The sequence below is a fragment of the Hemitrygon akajei genome, unplaced genomic scaffold (genome assembly GCF_048418815.1).
Source record: "Hemitrygon akajei unplaced genomic scaffold, sHemAka1.3 Scf000047, whole genome shotgun sequence".
Lineage (NCBI taxonomy): Eukaryota > Metazoa > Chordata > Chondrichthyes > Myliobatiformes > Dasyatidae > Hemitrygon > Hemitrygon akajei.
The window spans coordinates 7993438-8012016 of NW_027331933.1; positions in this window are offsets into that span (position 1 = coordinate 7993438).

Here is an 18579-nt window from a genome sequence, read left to right on the forward strand (position 1 = left end):
GGAGACTGACAGATACGGAATGAAACCCACACTCTCACACTGTAACAGAGACTGACAGATACAGAATGAAACCCACACTCTCACACTGTAACAGAGACTGACAGATACAGAATGAAACCCACACACTCACACTGTAACAGAGACTGACAGATAGAGAATGAAACCCACACTCTCACACTGTGACAGAGACTGACAGATACACAATGAAACCCTCACTCTCACACTGTAACAGAGTCTGACAGATAGAGAATGAAGTGCTTACGAAATGTTCAAAAAATGGTAATGATAATGAACCAGAAGATTTTAATGCTAGCAGGATGGTTCTTTCAGAGTGATACCACCAGAAGACACGGTAAATCATTAAAGACCCCTCACACCCTCTCCATGAACTGTTTGTTCTTCTGCCATCAGGCAAATGTTACAGGAGCATCAAAACAAAAACCACTATGCTACTAAACAGTTTCCTCCCACAGGCAGTCAGACTGCTAAATAGCTCCTCTACCTGACTCTGCTTTGGACACTTTTAACTTGCACTGGACACTTATATCTTGATTTTAACCGACATGCGGCTGTTGTGTTTTTCTATTTATTGTTATGTTTACAATATATTGTTGCGTTTGTTATGTTATGATTACACTTGCCCCTGGGAAACAGTGTCTCATTCTGCCCTGCATAGCTGATGTATGGTTGGAATGACAATAAAGTTTTTGAATCTTGAATCTTGAATTAGGAACGATATTACGAGAGCCTGAGGTGCCCTGAGAATGCCTTTGCGAGCAGTATTAAGGAAAACCCACGGCGGTCTAAAAGTATGTGAGGAACAAGGAGATAAGATGTGAGATAATGGTACCAATCAATGGTGAGTGTGGAGAAGTGTGTAGCGGACCGGAGGAGATAGCAGAAGTACTTAATGAATACTTTGTTTCAGTATTCACTACGGAAAAGAAAAGATCTTGGCGATTGTAGATATGACTTGCAGTGGACTGAAATGATTAAGCATGTAGATGTTAAGGAAAATAATGTGCTTGTTACAACGAATGACGCGAACCCAAGTGCAGGACGGAGAATTGGTTAGGATGCAGACGTGAACGGCAAACAGGAGGGAGAGCAGGTCGGCCGGAGACGTCGGACAGCCTAGATCTTGACTCGGAGCGTCGAGAAATAAACGGCGGACAAAACTCTTCTTAGTACGGAGAGACAGAGTAAAACTGAAGTAAAACTTTAGAAGACTTATCTTGGCGCGGAGGGGCTTGGTTTTTGTTTTGTTATGCTGAGTGGAATGTAGAGGGAGGCTGATTCACGCCGAACTCCACAGGCTCCACGCTGGTCAAACGAGATAACAGTCACCAAGGATCATGCCCATCGAGTCGCTCCGAATCCATACATGAATTATCACCAAAAGTGACCAGTCACAGGAATATCGTCTTCCAGGGGCTACCACACAACATACCCAGGCAAGGGTTAACACACAAGTGGTCCCACGGGATATTCGAATAAATCCACTCCTATGGATTATACGAAGCGACAGTCACTTTTCCGTTATGCACTGCGTACCGATGATCAATCGTCATCTGCATATAGTGATACTTTATGCGTCCCATTCCCACGAATAATGCCAAATATATTGGGTGAATCACGAACAGCGATTGCCAAGGGCTCCAGGGTAATATCAAATAGTAAAGGGCTGAAAGGGCAACCCTGTCTAGTACCTCGAAAAAGCCTAAAAAGGGTGATTTCTGGTTTTTGGTAAATACAGCAGCCAACGCTGTATGATATATCAATTTTATCTACGATATAAATACTGGGCTAAAATTAAATTTCTCAAAGATATTAAATAAATATTCCCATTCAAGCCTGTCAAACGGCGTCAAGTGAAATAACACATTCTGGAGTATTAGATGAAGTAGTGTATACAATGTCCATTAACCTCCTAACATTAAAATATGAATAACAATTTTTAATAAATCCTGTCTGACCCTTGGAGGCAACGTGTCAATACCTTCACTAATCTAATTGCCAATGTTTTGTAAAATATTTTAGAATACATATTCAACAAAGATATAGGTGTGATGATGCACAATCAGTGGGATCTTTGTCATTTTTAGGAATTAAAGAAATAGGTACTTCATAAAAGGATAGTGATATTTTACCTACAAATAAGAAACATCTCTAAACATTCTAAATAACCAGTGAGAAAGTAAATCTGAAAAAGATTTTAAAAAACATCAGCTATATACCCATCCGGGCCAGGTGTTTTAACAGAGAACATCGAAAAAATTGTTTTCTTTATTTCCTCTTCAGTAATGGGAGCATCTAATGCTAAAGATTCATCAGCTGGTAATTTCGGAATATTCAGTTTCCTTAGAAATTCATGCATTATGATAGGATCAGCAGGAAATTCTGATTGGTATAAATTGGTATAAAATTCTTGAACAGATTTATTAATTTCATCATGATCAATCGTCAAAATACCATCCCGTCTACGAACTTTGTTAATCTGACGTTTCGCCAAAGCAACTATCAATTGCTTAGCCAATAATTTACCCGATTTATCACCATGTATCTAAAGTCAACTTCGTTTTAAGTAATTGATTTTTAATCGGGGATGTTAATAACAAACTATTTTGCATCTGAAGTTCAATTCTCTCTTTATAAAGCTCCAGATTGTGAGCAATAGAATTTTTTTTTCAATATCTTTAATCTCACCAACCAATGTATCCCATAATATCTCACTGGAAATTTCTTTTTGAGTTAGCTGAAAAGAAAAATGCAATTTGTACTTTAATGAAATTAATAAAATTTAAATCCTGAAGCAAAATAGAGTTGAACACTCGGTTGTCGATTGGAACTCTCGCGCGTACTAGGCGCTGTCTTCGCGCAGGCGTTCGAGTATCCGTATTTTTCGTCTCTGGTTCGGTTCGGTTCCTAACTCCCACGCTGTAAATTGCCCAGAGTGTTCCGTTACGAACATGACTCTGCATAAGAGTTCCATCTTACCACTCTGCGCTTTCATTACAGCAGCAGTGTTTTCTGGTCACAGAGACAGTGAGCGAGGGTGAATATCGCGAAGACCGGTTGAGGAAAGTGATATTGCGGATACGGTGTGGGAAGGAGTCGGGTCAAGCGGGCGGGGTGGAAGAGGTCAACGAGATGGCACGGGTTGCTTGTTTCAGATGGTCTATAGAATGGAAGCGCTTTAATCCCAGAATGCCCTGCAAGTAGTAAAGTCCTCTGACCGCTCAGTGCATTTTTGGACAGTATCTCTGACTCACATTTCCCTACCTTATCCCAGTCTCTCTCTCTCTCAACCCCCAGTGTCTATTTCCCTCCCCAGCTCTTATAATCTCCCGTCTCCCTGTATTCACCCGTCTCTTCATCCTCACCGGCCATCAGTACGTAAACCCGCCTCTATCTCTCTCCATTGTCTTCCGAATCCTGGTTTCTCCCTCCCACCTCCCCCTCCCACCTCTCCCTCCCACGAGCTTCTCTCTCTACATGCCGTCACTCCTGCGTTACCCATCACACAGCCGCGTCTCAGATTCTCCCCTTCCGAGTTCTCTTCCAATCTCCCTCCTCCCTCCGATTCCCAAATATCTCTCCTCACCCATGATCTCTCGACTTTCCCGGCCCCCTCCCCCTCGTCTTTCTCTAACCCGTCGATCTCCCTCTACTTCACCAGTCTCGCTCCCAGACTCTCCCCTCACTCCCTCCGTCCCAAGTCTCTGCCTCATCTCTCTACCCGAGCTCTGTCATAGAATTATCCGTCTACCCCGCCCCCACTCTGTCTCACACAGTTTCCCTCTCCCTCTACTGTTTCTCCTCTCCGAGAATCTCGGCCGTCTCTCTCTTTCTCTCTCTCCCCTCCCCTCCCCCCGTCCTTCTATTCTCAGACTCTCGCCAACGTCTCTCTACATTCCTCAGTCTCTTTCTTCCCCCACCCGTCTCCTACATTCTCTCTATCCGGTCTCTCCGTAACCACGGCTTCTCTTTCCCAGCCTCTCTCTCCCTCTATCTACCCCAACACTTGCCTTCCCTCCGGACTTTTCCTCTTCCAACTGTTTCTTATCCAGTTACTCTCTCGGCCCCCGGTCTCTGCAAACTCCTACGCGTTTCTCTCTCCCGATTATCCCCCTCTCGTTCTCTACCGACATCAAACTCCCGACTCCGATCTCCCTCTCTATCTAAAATCTTTCGCCAACCCCCAATCTCTTTCCACGTCAGATCACTAGACTTCCCGGACTTCTCTACCCTCACCTTTCTCTCGCTACCTCACCAGTCTCTGTCCCCGTCTCTTTCTCCTCAGTCCCTATCTCTCGTCTCTCTGGCCGGCGTCGACTCCTTTCCCGGGTAATATCTTTTCTCTTCATTGACTGTTCATGGAGAGTCATGGAGTGAAGATGGCGTATGAACCTACGTGCATTATAGTTGAAATTATAAAATTTACTTGCTGGTAAATGCAGATTCTCGGTACTTCACTGTTCATTATTATAACGGATGATTTTTGTAACACTAGCGTCCATCATTAAAGTTGCCCACCAACAGGACACGCCCTCTAAACAGTGTTACCATCGAGATGGAGGTTAATTGTACTGCTACCGTAAAGTTAACAAATTTGACGACGTATACCTGTGATATTAACTCTGGTTCTAATTCTGATTCAGTTGCAGTGGTGATGTGTCATTCTGAATTAGTTGAAAGCCTGTCAGAACCTCGTGAGACGAAGGGTTGTACTGTGCTGTAATATTCTATGCTCTGTGCTCTATCTAGTGTACCGCATCTCACTATTTAAGTCCAGTCGATTAATTATTCTTTAGTAGTTAATTATTAATTATTAATTAACTACTCTCAATACTCCTGATAATATTGCAGGATAATTTAACAACAATAGGACATAAATGTCAATACCGGCCACAGGGTGATAATGATAGTTTTGCTCAGAATGGACTGGTCAACTATTATGCAATCAGGAATTGTCCTCGGTGTTCAGATTACGCTGGTCATGGGCTATGAAGGGAAGTATCCGGACAAACAGGAACATTAGCAATGGTCAGGAATGGCCAGCGCCTAGTGGGTCATGTCTAACCAAATTTACAAAGCTATACGAGGTAGTTACCAGGGATGGTGTTGACGGCAAAGCAGCAGATGCCGCCTACAGGGACTTCAGCAAGGAATTCACAAGGTTCCTTATGGGAGAATGCTCGGGATGGTTCAGTGACTTGGCTTTCACGATGAGGTAGTAAATTGGATTCGCCATTGGCAGACTCTACAAGTCGTCTCTCTACATTCCCCAGTCTCTTTCTCCCCCCCCCCCCCCCCACCTGTCCCTCACATTCTCTTTATCCGGTGTCTCCGTAACCGCGGCCTCTCTTTCCCAGTCTCTCTCTCTACCTACCCCAACCCCTCGCCCTCCTCTGGACTTTCTCTCCGCCATTCTGTTTCTCATCCAGTCACAATCTCGGTCCCCGGTCTCTACACGGTCTTCCTCTGCATGGCGTTTCTCTCTCCAGGCTATCCTCCTCCGGTTTTCTACCGATACCAAACTCCCGACTCCGAACTCGCTCCACATCTATATCATTCTCTAAACCCCGATCTCTCTCCACACCAGAGCACTCGACTTTCCCGACATTCTGTACCCTCATCTTTCTCTCACTGCCTCACCAGTCTCTGTCGCCGTCTCTTTCTCCCCAGTCACTCTCTCCTGTCTCTCTGGCTAGCGTCGACTCCTTTCCCAGGTAATATCTTTTCTCTTCATTGACTGCTCATGGAGTGTCATGGAGTGAAGATGGTGTCTGAATCTACGTGCTTTATGTTTGAAATAATAAAATTTACTTGCTGATAAATGCAGCTTCTCTGTACCTCACTGATCATTAATACAAGGGATATTTTTTGTAAAAGTGTCGTCCATCATTAAAGTTGCCCACCAACAGGAAATACCCTCTGCACAGTGTTAATATCGGGAGAGAGATTAATTTTACTGCTACGGTAAGGTTAACAAATATCATGACGTATGCCTGTGATATTAAGTCTAATTCTAATTCTCATTCAGTTGCACCGTGGATGTGTCAGTTTTAATTAGTTGAAAGTCTGTCAGAACCTCGTGAGACGAAGGGTTGTACTGTGCTGTAATATTCTATGTTATATGCTCTATGAGGTGTCCCGCATCTCACTATTTAAGTCCAGTCGATTAGTTATTTAAAGCTACGACGCCTTCCTTTTCAGACTACTCTCAATGCGCCTGATTATACTGTAGAATCACTTAACATCAATAGGTCATAAACATCGGTGTCGGCCACAGGATGATAATGAAATTTTTGCCTGGAAGGGACTCCTCAAGTATTATATAATGAGGATTTGTCCTCGGTGTTCAGACTGCGCTGGTCATGGGGTACGAGGGGAAGTATCTGAACAACCAGGAACATTAGCGATAGTCAGGATGGGCCAGTGCGTAGTAGGTCATGTTTAACCAAGGTTTCAAAGCTGTACGAGGTAGTGACCAGGAATGGTGCTGACGGCAAGGCAGTGGATGCCGTCTGCAGGGACTTCAGCAAGGAACTTGAAAAGTTTCACACGTCAGGATGCTCTGGACGGTTCAGTCGCTTGTTTTGCACGATGAAGTAGTTAATTGAATCAGCCATTGGCTTTGCTCGGGAAGCCAGAGTGTGGTAATGGATGGTTCTCTCTCTGATTGGAGACCAGTGACGAGAGGAGGACCACAGGGACCATTTCTGTGTCCATTGTTATTTGTAATCTGTATCAACGATCTCGATAGAAATGTCGTTAATTAGATCAGCAAATTTGCCGATGACACCAACACTCTGGGTGAAGTCCACAACGAGGAAGAGTACCGGAGCATCAGGCGGGATCTGGACCAGCTGGAGAGATGGGCTGAACAATGGCAGATCGGATTTAGCCCCGGCAAATGTTAGATGTTGCACTTTGGGAGGACCAGCCAGGGTTGGTCTGACACAATGAGAAATAGGGCACTGAGGACTACGATAGAACAAACGATTCTGGGAATGCAAGTCCATAATTCAATGAAATTGCGGCACAGTTAGACAGGGTCGTAGAAAAAGAAGTTTTTCCCACATTGGGCTTCATAGACCAAAGTACTGAGTACAGGAGTGAGGATGTTATGTTGATGCTGTTTAGGACTTCATTGGGGTCTAATTTGGAATATTGTGTGCTGTTAGGCGCAACTACCTGCCGGAAAGAAGTAAATAAGTCTGAAAGATTACAGAAGAAAATAAACGGCTATTGCCGGGACTGGATGTTTTGAATTGAAAGGAAAGGCTAAACGTGTTAGCACTTTATTCCCGAGCGGGTAGAAGACAGAGTGGAGATTTGATAGAGGTATACAACATTATGAGGCGTATAGAGAGTGTAAATGCAAGCGGGCTTTCTCCACTGACAATGGACGAGATCATGAACTATTAGTGTTAAATGATCCTACAATATAATCAGGCGCATTGAGAGTAGTCTGGAAAGGAAGGCGTCGTAGCTTTAAATAATTAAGCGGCTGGACTTAACCAGTGAGATGCGGTACACCTGATAGAGCATATAACATAGAATATTACAGCACAGTACAACCGTTCGTCTCACGAGGTTCTGACAGACTTTCAACTAATTCAAACTGACACATCCCCGGTGCAACTGAATTAGAATTAGAACTAGACTTAATATCACTGGCATCGCTCTCTGCTTCACCAGTCTCTCTCCCAAGTCTCTCCTCCATCTCTCTACAGTAGCTCTTCCAGACAATTCTGCCTCTACCCCTCCCCCACTCTGTCTCCCTCCGTTTCCCTCTGCCGCTTCTCTACTAGAATCTCGGCTGCGTCTCTCTCTCTCTCTCTCTCTCTCTCTCTCTCTCTCTCTCTCTCTCTCTCTCTCTCTCTCTCTCTCTCTCCCCCTCTCTCTCTCTCACTCTCTCTCTCCCTCTCTCTCACACACTCTCGCTCTCACTCACTCTCTCTCACTCTCTCTCTCTCTCCCTCTCTCTCACTCACTCTCGCTCTCCCTCTCTCTCTCTCTCACTCTCTCTCTCTCTCCCTCTCTCTCACTCTCTCTCTCTCTACCTCTCTCTCTCTCACTCTGTCTCTCTCTCCCTCTCTCTCACTCACTCTCGCTCTCTCTCTCTCTCTCTCACTCGCTCTCTCTCCCGTCCTTCTCTTCTCAGACTCCCGCCGCCGTCTCTCAACATTCCCCAGTCTCTTTCTCCTCCCACCCATCTCTTACATTCTCTCTACCCCGTCTCTCCGTAACCCCGGCCTCTCTGTCCCAGTCTCTCTCTCTACCTACTCCAAGCCCTCGCCCTCCTCCGGACTTTCCCTCCGCCATTCTGTTTCTCATTCAGTCATTCTCTCGGCCCTGACACTCTGCACAGTCCCCCTCTCCATCGCGTTTCTCTCTCCCGGCTATCCCTCCCACCGCCCACCCGCTTTCTACCGAAACCAAACTCCGGACCCCGATTTCTCTCCCCATCTAACATCATTTTCCAATCCGCGATCTCTCTCCACACCAGATCCCTGGCCTTCCCCGGCCTCCCTCCCCATGGTCTTTCTCTACCCTCCTCTTTCTCTCACCTGTCTCTGTCCCCGTTTCTTTATCCCCAGTCCCTCTGTCTCGTCTCTCTGGCCAGAGTCGACTCCTATCCGGGGTAATACCTTTTACTTCATTGGAGTGTCATGGAGTGAAGATGGCGTGTGAACCTGCGTGCTTCATAGTTGAAATAATAAAAGTTATTTCTTGGCACATACAGATTCTCTGTACCTCACTGATCATGATTACAAGGGCTGTTTCTTGTCACAGTGGCGTCCATCATTAAAGTTGCCCAACAGCAGGACACGCCCTCTACACAGTGTTACCATCGGGAGGGAGATACAGAAGCATGAAAGCTCACGCTCAGCGATTCAGGAACAGCTTCTTCCCCTCTGCCGGGAGCAACTCAGTTTTTTTTTCCCTTCTAAATTTAATTATGCTGTATTTAATTGTACTGTTACTGTAAAGTAACGAATTTGACAACATATGCCTGTGATATTAACTCTGGTTCTCATTCTTATTCATTTGCAGCGGGGGGGGGGGGTGTCAGTTTGAATTAGTTGAAAAGCTGTCAGAACCTCTTGAGACGAAGGGCTGTACTGTACTGTAATATTCCATGTTCTGTGCTCTATTTAGTGTACCGCATCTCACCATTTAAGTCCGTCAATGAAGGGAAGTATCTGGGGAAACGGGGTCATTAGCGACTGTCAGGATGGGCCAATGCTTAGTAGGTCATATCTAACCAAACTTACAAAGCTTTACGAGGTAGTAACTAGGCATGGTGTTGAAGGCAAGGCATTGGATGAGGTAGTAAATTGGATTCGCCATTAGATGGCTGTCTCTCTGACTAGGAACGTGTGACGAGAGGAGTGCCGCAGGGATCGTTGCTGTGTCCGTTGTTATTTGTAATATATATCAACGATCTCGATAATAACGTCGTTAACTGGATCAGCAAATTTGCCGATGACACCAACACTATGAGAGTAGTCCACAGCGAGGAAGAGTTCCGGAGCAGGAGGCGGGATGCGGACCAGCTGGAAAGATGGGCTGAAAAATGGCCGATCGGTTTTAGCCCAAACAAGTGTTAGAATTGGCACTTTGGGAGGACCAGCCAGGGTTGGTCTGACACAATGAGAAATAGGGCACTGAGGACTACGATAGAACAAACGAATCTGGGAATGCAGGTCCATATTTCAATGAAAGTTTTGTCGCAGTTACAAAGGGTCGTAAAAAAGGAAGCTTTTCCCACATTGGGCTTCACAGACCAAAGTACTGAGTACAGGAGTGAGGATGTTGTGTTGATGTTGTTCATTGGGGCCTAATTTGGAATATTGTGCGTTGTTGGGCTCAACCACCTGCAGGAAAGATGTAAATAAGTTTGAAAGAATACAGAAAAATATTACACGGCTATTGCCAGGACTAAATTTTTTGAATTAAAAGGAAAGATTACATTTGTCAGCACTTTATTCCTTAGCAGGTAGAAGACAGAGGGGAGATTTGATAGAGGTAGACAACAGTATGAGGCGTATAGAGAGTGTAAATGCAAGTCGGCTTTCTCCGCTGATATTGGGCGAGAATACAACTGGAGATCATGGGTGAAGGGTGAAATGTGAAATGTTTAAGGGAAAAATGAGGGTAACTTCTTCACCCAGATGGTCGTCGGAGTGTAGACAGTGCTGCCAACGCAAATGGTAATTGAGATTCCGATGTCAACGTTTAAGAGATGATTAGATGATTGCATGGTTGAATGGGTAATGGATGGCCATGCTCCGGGTGCGGGTCGATGGGAGTAGGCAGTTTAAATAATTTCTCCCGGACTTGACGGGCTGAAGATCCTGCTTCTGTGCAGTGGTTTCCTATACCTGTCTAACTGTCTGTCTGGGTTAGAACTTCAGTGTCTCACAGCACCGACCAATCTAGAAAGTCGTTGATACTCTTCGATCCCTCTGTCCTTGCACACACTGAAGCATGGAGACTGAGTAAGATGGATGGTTATAGCAGGAGAAGAATGTAGTGCAGATGTGAGATGATGAAGGAATTATCACACTACAGGTAAAGCGGTAGAGACAGTAGTTCCGGGTTGGAGGTGAGTGTGACAGTGGTCCCAGTACAAGTGAACAAATCTGTTGCTTCAGAGGTGGTAATAGGGATCATTCGCTCCGATACTACACAACAAACGGTCATTTAATCCAAATCCTATCCTTGATCAGAAATTGGTGGTGAGAAGCCCTGGAAGTCGTTGGATGCCTGGAGCTGTGGAGATGTCATATTTTAATTGTGTTGAATATTAACTCGTGGACGATATATTACTTTGTGTGTCTCTTTGACCTGGAATCGAAAGGCTTTATTAAATGTTGTCTGCTTGCCATTACAGATGTTTGCTAACTGTGGAACAAATAAGACCATGCCATTTTCTATGATATTTTGAAAATATGAATGCATTGCAGATTTAAAATATAGCATGCGGTTTGGACATAAGTGATGTCAACTGAAAGAGAGAGAGAAAGATTACGGTCATAAATGGCTTTATGTGAGTCGTGTGTTTCTTTAGTTTGTGTTGGGGGGATGATTGAATTAAACTTCTTTTTCACCATACACGTGACCAAAAAAAAAGTGTCACCTTGCGAGATGTGTTTTCCAGGAACTGATGCGAAATTCGGAGGCTGCGTATATTTCCGAAATTCTATGAAGTTCTGATGAATGCTCGCCTCAGGTCTCCACATCTCACTTTGCCATCTCCTCTGCAGAACACGTGCTCAGGCCTTCTGCTTTGGAAGTTGTTTATTCTATATTCTCCAATTTCCTGCGATGGTGTTGAAGGAAGACAGGTGTGAGACCGGATGTTTGCTTTGCTCGCTGTTTTTTGTTTGTGTCGTTTTGTATATTTCATTTATTATTAATTTCAGAGGGAGACACTGATTTCACACCAGCCATGTGGATTCAGGGTTAAATGGATCGAGGTTTGAACGTATCTACACCCGATACGATGAAACCATGATTCAGAGGTATTGGGATAAATTGGAGCGTACTTGAATTGCCATTCTGGAAGGTCGGTTCTTTTAATGAGAAGCTGCTCGGAAACCTTTTAAATGCTGGTTTTAAGATGTAGGTCCGCATTGGGAAATATTGTTTTGAGGTCATTGTAGCATCTGCCCTGTAATATGTAAGTGACAGGACAGTTTAGATAACGTGGCGGTGTAGTAAATAGCTCAGCGATTTGCTTACGTCGTCAGCCCTAATTCCATAAGTTATCCAGCTGTCGTTCTGTGGTCAGATTAAATCGATTATTTCCCTCAGCCCTATTTCTCGGAACACTGTAACTGCAGAGTTGAAACGTTGTAAAATGTTCCGAAATTTCCACACTCCTAGCGGGACGCGGCTGCCCGCTGTCTTCCAGCCAGAATTCACTCTGTCTACTACATCATCTGCCTTCTGTCAGGAAGCCAATTTTGAATCAACGCAGGGTTACTGAGATCCCATACTGCCTGACTTTCTGAATTAATACACCTACATCGACTATTCAGATTTTTCTGTTTGCTTTATTTCACTTTAACAAATAATTATATCTGGCTTATATAGGACAACATACCTCTCAAAGCCACGTTGTCTCTCCGTAACCAGACTACGTTTCTCCAAATACTCATAAATTTCCTCTGCAATTATCCTCTACAATAGTTTGCACACTACTGATGAAAGACTCACTGGTCTATACTTCCAACGAGTATCACTATTATCTTGCTTCAACAAATAAATAACATTTGCCAACCTCTAACCTTCTGGTTCTACTTCCTTGGCCAGGAAAAACACAAATATCCTGTCCAGAAGCTCAGCAATGTCTTTGCTTCCCTTTCCAAATCACCTGGACTATATCCCTTCCGGCACCGGGGAATCATCTATCATAATGTTTTCCAAGTTTCCAGCGCATCCTCTTTCTCAGCGTCGTCATATCCGAGCATATCTGCCTTTTTACCCTAAGTTCACATTGATCAAGTATTCAGTGAGGAGCTTCACCGCCTCCTTGGACTCCAGACACAAGTTTTCCTCTTTTACATCCGATCTGCCCACACTCTCCCCAGTCTCCTCCTGTTCTTCACCGTGCAACTCGCCAAGGACTTCTGAAGTCCCCTTCTAACTTTGCTAAGTCCAGTATTAAATTCTCCCATGTCTGCATTGTGAACTTCCATAACCCTACCTGATCCTTTCTCCCTAAACCTTAAGTACCTTTCATTCTTCCTCTTGACGAGTTGTTCCAATTTTCTTGTCACCTAGAGTTATCTTATGCTATTATCCTTGCCCTGCGACAATGAAACAAGCCCTTACTGAACCCCATAACAGGTCTCCCTAAACAATCTCCACATATCTGTTGCGTATTTCTATAGGTATATCATTTCCCAATGTACGTTCCCAAGTTCCTGACAGGTAGCACCATAATTCGCAGACAGACATTTAAACAGATTCCATGCCCCCTGGTCCTATCCATGTGCAAAGTAAATCGAGGGCAGATCTGCCCTATTGCTCTGAAATGCTGACCCACCGAGAGATCTGTCACCTGATACGTTTCCTTTTCTAATATTAGATCCGGTAGGGACTGTTCGCTAGTCCGCCTGTCTTCATATAGTGACATGAATCCTTCCTGGACACAACTAAGAAATTATGCCATACCGAAAACATTTATCCTGGGGAGGTGCAAAAGAATATTGTGGAAGATTCAGATACCCGTGCCAATAACATAGCCGATGTCTAATATCCGCTTCTCGATCGTTTCTTCACTGTTCCCGTTGCACTTATTTGGTTGATCTCGTGGGCGGCTGTGTTCGTCTCACATTTTATTAACAAACGAACGCTCCACGTTGTCCTCCATTTCTGCAGTTGCGATACTATCCCTGGTTAGCCATCGCACTCCCTTTACATTATGTTACACGACCCTGTCCATTTGGAAACATCTAAAACGCGGAAAGCCCTGAAGCCACCACTGCCCTTGTAAGAGTTGGGTGTCTGTGATAGGTTGGAACATACTTCAACCAATGTAACAATCACGCCAGCAGCAATGAGCGCTTGTACTGCCACCAACCTGAACTTATGACGTGGGCAATCTTCCGCCAATTCTGCAATTTACTGGCGACCAGGAACATGATTGTTTGAGTTTATGACATATTTGCCAAACTTGTTCATTGCAAAACGGCTTTATTTGAAAATTCCGCTGAATCGTCAGTAGACACGGGCATTATCTACACAGATGGCCATTTAATGTAAACACATACTTCATTCCATTCCTCAGCTCTTCTTTGAATTTCCTCTGTGTCAGTGTATAGATACAAGTATTGGTGCACACGCTGAGAAGTTGGAGCATTAACCCAAATTGTTGTAGGATGTATACCGGCGAACTCAAATATCTGTCTTGGTAAAAATAGTTTTGCTTTTGCCATTTGAAGGAATGGGCTACATAGGGCATCCAAAATAATATGAAATTAGCTGATATAGAAAACAGCAAAATCATCGATTTTCTGCGTTTTTCCACTTCGGCATCTTTCTGATTGTCGCTGCTGTGCCGAAGCTTTCTACGGACTCTATTTGCCACAACGATATGACATACGGTTAACCCGTTAAACACCAGGATTAAGCCGATTGGTAGCAACGGGGTTAAAATACTGAGCAGCAATTCGTATCCTCTCCACACGGGTGAAGTAACGTATTCATATGTGGCGGTGCACCGCCACGGCGTGTTGTCAATGATGACGTAAGGTTCAAGGACAAAGTAAAACGGGGCACATTTCCCGCAGCTCACTATAACCACGGTCACGATAACCACCGTTGCTGTTCTCTCAGTGCAGTATCGCTCCCGCAGCTTTCGGCAACATATTGCGATGAAGCGATCGAAGGTAAAACTGACTGTAAACCAGACAGAACAGTCCGTCGTTACTACCCGAAATACAAGTGTCAGAGCGCACACAGGAGTGATGAGCAGGGATCTGGAATAAATGTAGATATTGTTGGTCTGTTCCACTAAAGCAACAATGATAACTGCCATCAGGTCCGCTGTTGCCATTCCAACCAGGTAACGGGTGATGCATTTGTAGAGCCCGCATTTTCCCCGAGATAGGATCACAATCGCCATTAAATTAACTACAAGGAAATTGAATAAAAAAGAAATATCGTCAGTGGCAACTCACTGAACATCCATTATAACGATGCTATGCAGAATATGGCTTAGCTGCAACTGATCAATGACCCCTCCCCCCGATTCCTGCAGGGTATGGTCTGTGGAAGAGGAAAGCGGAAATCCAGTGTGTGCGGTCTCCGTCGCTGCACTCCGGCTGGAGGACAATGACGGATGTGAGTGTCAGTGGGTTGGCGACCTTCCCACAGTTTAGAGCAAGTAATCCGAGTTCCACGACTTATGTACCGGTGAATGGACCATCGTCCTAGTAAACAACATAATTTCCATTATTAGAGGTGAAATAGCTGAAGGGATTGTTTGTAGCGGTAACAAGGAGATACAAAGACCATCATTTAAATAAGAATTATAATTAGAATATATGTAGATATTTTTAGTCTGATAACCACCATCTGATCTGTTTTTGCCATTGCAAACAGTTTACCAACGTAATTGACAAATGAAAAATCACTTCTATCAAAGTGCGGAAAAGGAAAATAAAACCATTAGATGCCTGAATCCTCCATTCAGGAAACACGTTTCAACCGTCGGTAGCATCTGTGCTCAGTAACAGTGCGGATACCGCAGCAGAGTAACGACGGCACCATACATAAAGTAACCAGCTCCGGCATCTTACCGGGGATACCAAACGCTACAACTGTGGGATAGAAAATGGCCGCGATGTAGTAAATCGCCGGATATCCCATATTCCGTCAGAAGCCGCGTTCAGTTGCAGGGAGCGTTTCAGCTGCTCAGATGGACTGGGGTCGGTTGAGCAGACTTTCATTGAGGAGAGAGCAATTCCACTGAGGCAATTAGAGTGGCTAATACGTCAGGGACATTAGTGACAACCAACTGCACAAACAATTACGTTAAGCTATTTTTACTCACTGTCCCCGTGTCATTAATTTGACTCCTCAAGGGATATTGCAATCTATTTACTTTAAATAAAGTATGATGTGAATTTTCCATGTTATTTTCCATGATACCTGGCTTCAGGTGTTTAAATAGAATATTTTTTTATAGATCTGTGTTGCTTTCAAAGATGGTATTCATCTTGAAGTCGATTTATTTTGTAACATTTGACGGAGCACATTCGCTTCTGAAATTGAGGGAAGGAGTTTGTTCTGGCGGGTGAACTGGAGAACACTTCTTTTTTAAAGGGGAACATTTGTTCATTCTTTTCTTTCGTTTGTTCCAGTCATTCCGGGCGGTGTGAGTGATGGAACTGACAATGACAGCTGACATGTATTACAATAACACTGCACTTATATTCCTCCAAACAACTTAAAATATCCACAGCGATATTCTGGAGACCTGTGATCAAAAAGGGAATGTGTCCTGGGAAATTAGCGAGGGCTGTGGACAGTTTGAAGAACAATGTTTTCCAGCGTACACATGGGCCGTTTTGAAGGAACCTGACCTCTTCCAGCGAATGACTTGACCACCCCGCACCCGGGCCCTGCGATGCAGTCGATTAAACTTTAAAGATATTCTCAAATCAGCCGCAATTCTACCAGTATTTCGCCATCCATTCTATGTTTGAACAAAAGTAACAAGTAAAATCTGTGACCATTCCGCAGGTTTTCAGACTACTATTTGCCACGAAGTTGTCTGTCTTTCTCCTGATTTGCTTTCAGGTATATTGTCTTTCATACAAACAGAGCAACGTAGAAAACCTACAGCACACCATAGGCTCTTCGGCCCATAAAGTTGTGCCGACCATGTCCCTACCTTAGAAATTACTAGGGTTAGTCATAGCCCTCTATTTTTCTAAGCTCCATGTACTTATCCAAAAGTCTCTTAAAAAAACCTATCGTATCCGTCTCCACCACCGTTGTTGGTAGCCCACTCCACGCACTCACCACCGTCTGCATAGAACATTTACCCCTGACATCTCATGTGTACCTACACCCCAGCACCTTAATCCTGTATCCTCTTGTGGCAGCCATTTCAGCCCTGGGAAAAGCCTCTGACTATCCACACGATTAATGCCTCTGATCATCTAACACACCTCTATCAGGTCACCACTCATCCTCCGTCGCTCCAAGGAGAAAAGGCCGAGTTCACTCAACCTGTTTTCATAAGACAATCCTCAGTATAAGTATGTGCAGAACAGCGGATGTATTCAAGCTCACCTGTCAATCACACTTCCTTCTGCTCCCGCAGTGCACCGCTCCGTGCCGATTGTGGTTCTCGTACCGATGAGCGGCCCTCGGCTTATTGGAGAAAGTCTCATCACTCTGTTTCCATTGTGGAACTCGTACTAATGTGCGGTGCTCGGTTGACTCGAGCAAGTAATACCTCTGCCTTCAAATCCATTCTCCCAAAGAGAATCACTGCGTAACGTTCCGGTTTGAACTCCATCTGTAACTTCTCAGCGCTGCTCTGCGTCCTGTCACTGTCCTGTTGTAATCTGTGACAACCTTCTACACTGTCCATAATTGCACCAACCTCCACATCATTGCAAATACAATAATCCACCCTTCCACATCCTCATCCAAATCATTCATAAAAACACAAATGCCAGGTTCTCAAACTGATCACTGCAGGACACCACTGGTCACCATCCATCGAGAAAACGCTCCATCCAGAATTATCCTCTGCCTTCTGTGGGCGTCAGTCCTGAATCCACCAGCCAACTCTCCCTGGATACCAAACCTTCTGCCGCTAAGAACGGTCCTACCACGGTTAACCATATCAAATGCCTTATTAAAATCTATTTATACCAGATCAACTTCTCTACCTTTACCAATGTGCTTTGTTACTTCCTCACAGAACTGAACCGGGCACGTGAGGCATGACCTGCCTCTCCCAAAACCATTCTGACTCTCCCAAATCAGGGTCTCCCAAACCTCGGAAATTCGGTTTCTAAGAATGTTCTCCAATACTTTGCCCATCACTGAAGTAGAATTCACTGGGCTATAATTTACAAGGGAATCCTTGCTCCCTTTCCTGAGCAAAGGGATAATATTTCCATCTCCAATCCCCTGATACTGCCTGTGCGGCAGTAATAACGCAAAGGTAATCGCCAAGGGCGCAGCAATCTCTTCCTCCGCTTCCCACAGTAACCTGCGGTTTCTCGCAACCTCACAAGAGGACTCATCTATCCGAATGTTTTTTAATCGTTCCTGTACATCCTCTTTTCTAACCTCGTCCTGTTGTCGCACATAAGCCCGTTTGACGCTTCCTCACAAACGCCAGGATCTCTCACTGGTGAAAATTGAAGTGAAGTCCTCATTAAGGACCTGTCCCACCTCCACCAGCTCCAGCTGTAAGTTTCATCTCTATCCCCGACCGGTCCTACTCTCACTCTAGACATCCTCTTCTTCACACACATCCGGATTGTCGCGGGGTTTTCATTAATCCTACTGTAGGCCTTCTGTAGAGGTTTCAGGTTCTCCTCATTCCATTCTTCAGTTCGTCCCTGGCTGCCTTGTAACTCTACAGCCGTGTCCGATCCTAGCTTTCTAAACCTGGTCAACTTCTTTCTTTCTCTTCACCTCATGATCCACATCTGTGTCAAAGATGGTTCCTTCATCTATCCAGAACCCTATGCAAGTGCTGTCTAAAATAACTTCTCATTTCCGTTGTGCATTTTCCAGTGTGCATCCGTTCCCAGTTTCAGCTCTGAGATTCCAGCCTAAAACATCACAATTCCATTTAGCCAATTCATTAATTTGGAAACTTCCAGCCTGTTGGGAGTGGGCAGTGTGGTTAGTTCGGGGACTGACATAGGTTCGTAGGGAGAGATCCCCGTGATTCGTTTGGTGACTGACACGCGGGCGTGAGGAGAGAGGAGGGCAGTGTGGTTAGTTCGGGGACTGACATAGTTTTGTGGGGAGAGATCGGGGTAACGGGATTCGTTTGGGAACTGGCACGATGGTGTG